Raw genomic sequence first — 8,855 nt, forward strand, 5'->3', positions numbered from 1 at the left:
AGCCACCTCAGCTGACCCCTCTCGATGTGGAGGAGCAGCGGCTCTACTCTGAGCTCCTCCCGGGTGACCGAGCTTCTCACCCTATCTCTAAGGGATCGCCCAGCCACCCTGCGGAGAAAGCTCATTTCAGCTGCCTGTATCCGGGATCTTGTCCTTTCGGTCATGACCCAAAGCTCATGACCATAGGTGAGAGTAGGAACGTAGATTGACCGGTAAATCGAGAGCTTCGCCTAGCGGCTCAGCTCTTTCTTCACCACGACAGACCGATACATTACTGCAGAAGCTGTACCGATCCGTCTGTCAATCTCCCGTTCCATCCTTCCCTCACTCGTGAACAAGGCCCCTAGATACTTAAACTCCTCCACTTGAGGCAGGCACTCTCCACCAACCTGAAGTGGGCAAGCCACCCTTTTCTGATTGAGGACCATGGCCTCGGATTTGGAGGTACTGATTCTCATCCCCACTGCTTCACACTCGGCTGCAAACCGTGCCAGTGCATGCTGAAGGTCCTGGTTTGAAGGGGCCAACACGACAACATCATCCGCAAAGAGCAGAGACGAAATCGTGTGGTCCCCAAACCTGACATCCTCCGGCCACTGGCTGCGCCTAGAAATTCTGTCCATAAAAATTTCGAACAGAACCGGCGACAAAGGGAAGCCCTGCCGGAGTCCAACATGCACTGGGAACAAGTCTGACTTACTGCCGGCAATGCGGACCAAGCTCCTGCCCTTAGCAAAGAACCCAAGACCCCATATTCCCGAAGCAGGATGTCGAATGCCTTCTCCAAATCCACAAAACACATGTGGATTGGTTGGACAAACTCCCATGAACCCTCCAACACCCCGTAGAGTGTATAGAGCTGGTCCAGTGTTCCACGGCCCGGACGAAAACCACACTGTTCCTCCTGAATCCGAGGTTCTACTATCAGCCGTATTCTCCTCTCCAGAACCCTGGCATAGACTTTCCCGGGGAGGCTGAGAAGTGTGATCCCCCTGTAGTTGGAACACACCCTCCGGTCCCCCTTCTTAAAAAGAGGGACCACCACCCCGGTCTTCCATCCCAGAGGCACTGTCCCCGACCTCCACGCGATGTTGCACAGGCGTGTCAACCAAGACAGCCCCACAACATCCAGAGACTTGAGGTACTCAGGGCGGATCTCATCCACCCCCGGTGCCTTGCCACCGAGGAGTTTCTTGACCACCTCTGTGACTTCAGCCGGGGTGATGGACGAGTCCACCACTGAGCCCTCATCCACGGCTTCCTCAATGGAAGACGTGACGGCGGGATTGAGGAGATCCTCGAAGTACTCCTTCCACCGCCCGACGACATCCCCAGTTGAGGTCAACAGCTGCCCATCTCTACTGTAAACAGCGTTGGTAGGGCACTGTTTCCCTCTCCTGAGGCGCCGGACGGTTTGCCAGAATCTCTTCGAAGCCAGCCGATAGTCCTTCTCCATGGCCTCACCAAACTCCTCCCAGGCCTGAGTTTTTGCCTCCACAACCACCGAGGCTGCAGTCCGCTTGGCCTGCCGGTACCCGTCAGCTGCCTCAGGAGTCCCACAAGCCAACCAGGCCTGATAGGACTCCTTCTTCAGCTTGACGGCATCCCTTACTTCCGGTGTCCACCACCGGGTTTGGGGATTGCCGCCTCGACAGGCACCGGAGACCTTATGGCCACAGCTCCTAGCGGCCGCTTCGACAATGGCGGTGGAGAACATGGTCCACTCGGACTCAATATCTCCAGCCTCCTTCGGGATCCAGTCGAAGCTCTGCCGGAGGTGGGAGTTAAAGATCTCTCTGACAGGAGATCCGGCCAGACGTTCCCAGCAGACCCTTACAGTACCCTTGGGCCTGCCGAGTCTGTCCAGCTTCCTCCCCCGCCATCGGATCCAACTCACCACCAGGTGGTGATCAGTTGACAGCTCCGCCCCTCTCTTCACCCGAGTGTCCAAGACATACGGCCGCAGGTCAGATGAAATGACAACAAAGTCGATCATCGACCTGCGGCCTAGGGTGTCCTGGTGCCACGTGCACTGATGGACACCCTTATGCTTGAACATGGTGTTCGTTATGGACAAACTGTGACTAGCACAGAAGTCCAATAACTGAACACCACTCGGGTTCAGATCAGGGGGGCCGTTCCACCCAGTCACGCCCCTCCAGGTGTCACTGTCGTTGCCCACGTGAGCGTTGAAGTCCCCCAGTAGAACGATAGAGTCCCCTGTCGGAGCACTTTCCAGCACTCCTCCCAGAGACTCCAAGAAGGTCGGGTACTCTGCACTCTGCACCGTATAATGTGTGTGCGTGTAATATCAAGTTCAGAGTTTATTTATCAAATTAACCGAATAACACAGCTTCATTCTGAACAGTGACATTCTTGTGACATGGCACACGTCTATGTAGTAAGAATTAAGAAATATATAAAGCAAAAATATAGAAATAATATACATAAATATGTAAACTAGCAGCAATTTAAAAGAGAGTAGTATGGGAAATATGAACAATATTGGTAGAAGTATTGAATATTATAAATATGAGTGTTATATGCCTATGAATGGTACATACACATGAATATTCTAACGTACATTAAATGTACATAGAAAGACATCACAGCATTTGTAATGTTCACGTGTGATCAGTATGAGCATAGATCATTGTTGCTGGTTGAGGAGCCTTATGGCCTGAGGGAAAAAACTGTGAATCTGGAAGTGGGTGCTCCGATCGGAGCAGCTGCCGTACCAGGCAGTAGTGCAGCCTGAGAGGATGCTTTCAATGATGCACCTGTAGAAGTTGGTGAGAGTTACAGACATGCCAAACCTTTTGAGTCTCCACAGTAAGTATAGATGCTTTTGGGCAGTTTTCACGGCCGAGTTCACTTGCCTGGACCAAGTGAGGTAGTCTATTTATGCAGGTGCAACCCAACAAGCACAAAACATAATTGAAATATATACAAACAGGAAAAGTATAATATCAGTTCAAGCAATTGTGATGCTGTTCAGCCTCCCCTACCTAATTAAACACCTTTCAGCAGCTACATCCAACATATATTTAAGTAGTAAATTTCCTAAGCAAAAAATAAGTACACTTCTCGAAAAAAGTACAATACTTTTTTGGAATATCTACACATTAATGCTGTGGAAAGAATTACTATTCACATCCATAATTTACTGAGGGAGCTGTGATAGGAGTATGAGTGCCATCTATGCAGCCAATCACCCCTGGAAATCCTAATATATTAACTGATTAGTGCTTCGAGTCTCAAAGCTTCATACTAAATAAACTGATTACTGCTTAGACTGATACCTGTAATTCTGTGGAATTATTTTTTTATGGATCTGGAACACTACAAAAGTGTACAGAAAATGTTTCAGTGACAGACTGACAGAGATGGTTGCCTTGGACATATGCTCAGCATCACTGATGTTATACAGAAAACTGTAACACAAAAACTGTGTTCTTAAATGAGAGCATGTCCACGATGTATCATAGGAACGATATGAGGGGTGAGAATATTATTCGGATAAATGATCGATTGTGCAGAAAAACTGTAATTCTCGAACAGATAATCCATTAAGGAGTGATGAAACATCCATGCAGGGTCTGATCACTCTCTCCTGATTTCTGCAGAGTATTTGTGCTTCAAGTGGCTCTTTGAGAATAGGACAAGTCCTGTCTGACACATTCAGACGGCAGGTTTCATTTAAAGAGTAGGGCAAACTCAGGGTTAGTTGGATGAAACCTGCTTGCGAGCAGGTTAGCTTCACGGAGTATGTTGCCATATTAACTGACTCAGAGATACGCTGAACTGGCTCTTTGAAACCGTAAACTAGTGATGGTCATTCAAGGCTTCATTAGCATTATTTTAGCAGCAGGATATTATGCTGGCAGCACTCAGATTTTCTTTATCACAATAAAAGCCATCATTGAAATGTCTAAGGCAATCTAGTCTGTGAAAAAGAACAGACAAGAATAACATTGGAACGGACGTTAAACATAAAATGTACAGACTAGATTGTATACCCGGAAGTCACACATCCAGGCACGCGTACACCCACACACGCACACACAAACAGGTATTTACAAACTCACAAACAAAACAGTTCATAAGCATCTCTGCCTGTTAAACAATTCTACCAATGTGTAGAAAACAGTATTGCGTTAATGCTCATTGTACAATTTGATAAGACACATTTACAAAGGTTTTGTTTAACAGAAATTACATATTTTAAACTGCCCTGCGAATCACTTTAATGATTTCTTTTGCTGACTTTTGATTTCACAAATCCACATTACTCATACATACACATGTACCAATGTCATCAGTTTTATTTTTAACAATATTTTTAACCCAACCATGATACAATCAACCTAGCCATAATGTCTGCTCGACCCAGGTTTGGTTTGTTAGGATACAAATGTCGCCCCCACAATGTATGCATTAAGTAGTAATATGGTGGATTACAAACCTGAATGTATTACAGTTTGTGCTAAAGAATATTTTCTATTTTTGTGGACCATTATAATGGGCATATCTGATCTTAAAACCAATTTCATATTAATGCAATGAATGGGCAAAAACTCTCAAAAATCCAGACCCCTTCTTTGTCTTACACAAGAAATTCTGTACTTATTAAAAGTCACACATTGCACAAATCCATGTTACACAAGCATTGTAAAACATGGAAGGTCAACACCCGATGGTTAAAACTATTTTTACATACCCATCTGCTTAAGCAGTTATGGTAACATCAATTGCCTGTGGGATTAAACATTCCAGAACCCTGGCGCTCTATTGTTAAACATCAAACATCATACTACATATCGTAACATCTTTTGCCTTGGGAACTTAACATCTCCAAACCCTGGCACCCTATTTTTAAACATCTGACTTATCGTTACTTATCTTAAAATCGAATGTCTGGTGAATTTAACATTCCCAGAACCCTGGAGCCCAATTGTTAAACATCAGAGCCACCATAAATTACATACCACACACCCCCATACCATTTTTCATCCTCCGGATATGCATACATCATACAGGGATGTACAACCCCTAACATAGGTCACACAGGAAGTACCACATACCAAACCTAAAGTCCAGCTCCCAAACAAGAAGTCCCGCTTACCTGTCAATCAATCATCCAAAGTGACAGAATGAACCCTACTTTAACTACTCTTGCCCAATCTTTAAGAGTTACTCCTAAATCAGCAAGTCAGGAGGTACTTTTAGCCATAAGATGTTTTGTGAATACGGCCCCAGATCTTTAAGGACACCATTAAACATATTTTTTTACTTCACACATCCCAAAAAAAGTATTGTTTAAATGAGAAATGTATTGGATTTACAGTGGTAAAAATAATTGATAATGTCACTGAATCACCCTGACTAGGTGTGTCTGTAAATTTTGAGTGGTCAGAAACTATGAACAGTTTACAACCTCTCAAGCTACATTAAACAGTCAATGGCTGTATAACTGATTCACTTGCTCAGACAATATAATAGGACCTCCAATGACACCATGCACCAAGGGTTGTGTTAATGCCTGTCTAACCTCATGCATATATATCCCTAACAACTGATTCTATGTTCTACCGCAACAGAGGCATTCTGATTAATTAAATGTCTGAGCCAGTTCAAAATACAACTGATTTAGATTTTAAGGATTGATCACAGTGAAAGCTTTGCTACACTTGCTTGAACAACATCTTTCTGTTTTCTATTTTACCACAAGTGGCAGTAATGATTACATTTTCTTTCAGTTCACTTACTGCAATGTACAGTAACTCTTAATATCACGATTGTGTGGGTTTGATAGCAGAAATTAAGAGTAAGAGATAAAGAAAGCAAGGAAAGTATACAAAAATCCAAGAGCCCATTTCCATTTGTTAAATGACTTATTTTACTATTTTGTTAACTTAATCCATATCTTTATACTACAAGGTGATTTGCAAGATGGTGACACCAGTGTGTCGATAGTAACTTTAAACCTATTATAAAATTTAAATAACATTAAGAGACATAGAACATAAAGAATACTGAACAGTGTAGAATACTGAACAGAACATAGTATAATGTTTTTTTAATGAGTAATATGCATTAATGTATAGCAGTGTACAGATTAAGGGGGCAGTTGGTTTCTGTATTACAGTTTAATTATTTATAGCATCGAAAGGTCTTTCTTTTGACAGATTAAGCAAATACCTGAAGTATTTTTTTTACCCAATCTTATCTAATTATAACCAGTTAAATCCATACATAAATTGTTCCTTCAGAGCAGGTGAGTTTTCTTTCAAGGTCATTCCAACAGTTCCCTTTCCATTCTGTGAGGAAATGCATAACAGCATATTATTTCTCCAGAGAAACCTTGAAGAATGCAAGGACTTTTTTTTAATCTGCAATAGAATAACTACTTTTTGTGGGAATACACACAAACACAGCTCTCTATGCAGATTCAGAACATACTGAGTTTTGTATTGTCATTTTGTAAAATATTTATACCAGTGTCATACATTGCATACGGTTGGTATATTTTTATATGGACAACACATTGGGTAATTTTGGTTTTGTATATACAGTGTATATAAAAAGTCTACACACCACTGTTAAAATGACAGGTTCTTGTGATGTAAAAGAATGAGACAAAGATAAATCATGTCAGAACTTTTTCCACCTTTAATGTGACCTATAACGTGAACAATTCGATTGAAAAACATACTGAAATCTTTTTGGGTAGGAGTCTAATAACATGGCATATCTTGACGTGGCAATAGTTGCCCATTCATCTTTGCAAAAGCGCTCCAAATTTGTCAGATTACGAGGACATCTCCTGTGCACAGCCATCTTCAGATCACCCCACAGATGTTCAATTGGATTCCAGTGTGGGCTCTGGCTGGGCCATTCCAAAACATTAATCTTCTTTTGTCTTGCTCTTTTGTGGATTTGGACATGTGCTTTGGGTATTGTCGTGCTGAAAGGTGAACTTCCACTTCATCTTTCTAATGGACGCCTGAAGGTTTTGTGCCAAAATTGCCTGGTATTTGGAACTGTTCATAATTCCCTCCAGCCTGACTAAGGCCCCAGTTCCAGCTGAAGAAAAACAGCCCCAAAGCATGATGCTGCCACCACCATGCTTCACTGTGGGTATGGTTTTTACACCAAACATTCCTTTTGGAATTATGGCCAAAAAGTTCAACCTTGGTTTCATCAGACCATAACAAATTTTCCCACGTGCTTTTGGGGGACCTGGTGTTTGTTTTTGCAAACTTCAGTCGGGCTTGGATGTATATCTTTGTAAGAAAAGGCTTCCGTCTTGCCACCCTACCCCATAGCCCATTCATATGAATACGGGAGATTGTTGTCACATGTAGCACACAGCCAGTACTTATTCCTGCAGTTCCTTTAATGTTGCTGTAGGCCACTTGGAAGCCTCCCTGAACCAGTGTTCTTCTCGTCTTTTCATCAATGTTGGAGGGACGTCCAGTTCTTAGTAATGTGGCAGTTGTGCCATATTTTCTTCACTTGATGATGACTGTCTTCACTGTTTTCCATGGTATATCTAATGCTTTGGAAATTATTTTGTACCCTTCTCCTGACAGATATTTTTCAACAATGAGATCCCTCTGATGCTTTGGAAGCTCTCTGCGGACCATGGCTTTTGCTCTGAGATGCAACTAAGAAAGTGACAGGAAAATCCTACCAGAACAGCTGAGCTTTATTTGTTATCAGAGTCACTTTAAATGATAGCAGGTGTATAATGACTTCTATTTAACATGAGTTTGAATGTGATTGGTTAATTCTGAACATAGCCACATCCCAGATTATAAGAGGGTGTGCACACTTATGCAAACAGGTTACTGTAAGGTTTTTCTTTTAAATTTTTCCCCCTCGAAGATTTTCAGTTTGTTTTCCAATTGAATTGTTCACATTATAGGTCACATTGAAAGTGGAAAGAGTTCTGACATGATTTATCTTCGTCTCTTTCTAATACATCACAAAAACCTGGCATTTTAACAGGGGTGTGTAGACTTTTTATATCCACTGTATGATCTGACATACGAAATGTTGTATAGAAAACACCTTACTTGCCTAATCTTAGGCAAGTAGATGTTAGCTGTATCTATGCAGATGCACTGTCTATAAGGTCAAAATCAATTATACAGGTCCTGCTAGGACAGATAATCAAAATGTAATGTACCCCAAATTTCTAAACTAAAAAGACAAATAGCTGCATATTGATACAGAAACATTGATGATTTGTATTGATTAATAATAATTGATTGATTAATAAATACATTTACAAAGACGTGAAATGATCATTGTCAGAATTATTATTTTCTGATAAAAAATATGCATCTAGTGTCATAATGACACCAGTCAGCAGGGACACTCATTGCAAAATCTTGGCCATTCCTGGGTTTCTTCCTCTGACCTATTAGGTCAAAAAATTACTTTAAATACCCCATTCCATTTGTGCCCGCTAAGTAGAGACATATGTCGCTCTCCATTCTCTGTCTCGCTCTCTCTATAGTAAGTGAATATTCAAAGGGAGTATTCCTTCACTTCCACCATGCATTAGAGGTGATTAGTGAAAAAACTTCATTTGAAGAGTAAAGTGACAAAATACTTAGTTTTTCCATTTTCAGTGCAGTTAGATGTTCTCCATCATCAGAATTGCTAATTGCAATGTTGAAAACAACTACTGCTTTTTACAACAAAAGTTTGCAGGGTCATAATGAAGGGCTAACATGAAAGAGAGAAGTGCTTGCATACTGAATACGATTCAATTCAGTTATTGTCCCCTTTAGGACTTAAAAAAGTAACAATAAATGTGTAAATAACAATAAACATGTGTAAAG

This window comes from Esox lucius, chromosome 8 (genome assembly GCF_011004845.1).
Source record: "Esox lucius isolate fEsoLuc1 chromosome 8, fEsoLuc1.pri, whole genome shotgun sequence".
NCBI classification, from domain to species: domain Eukaryota; kingdom Metazoa; phylum Chordata; class Actinopteri; order Esociformes; family Esocidae; genus Esox; species Esox lucius.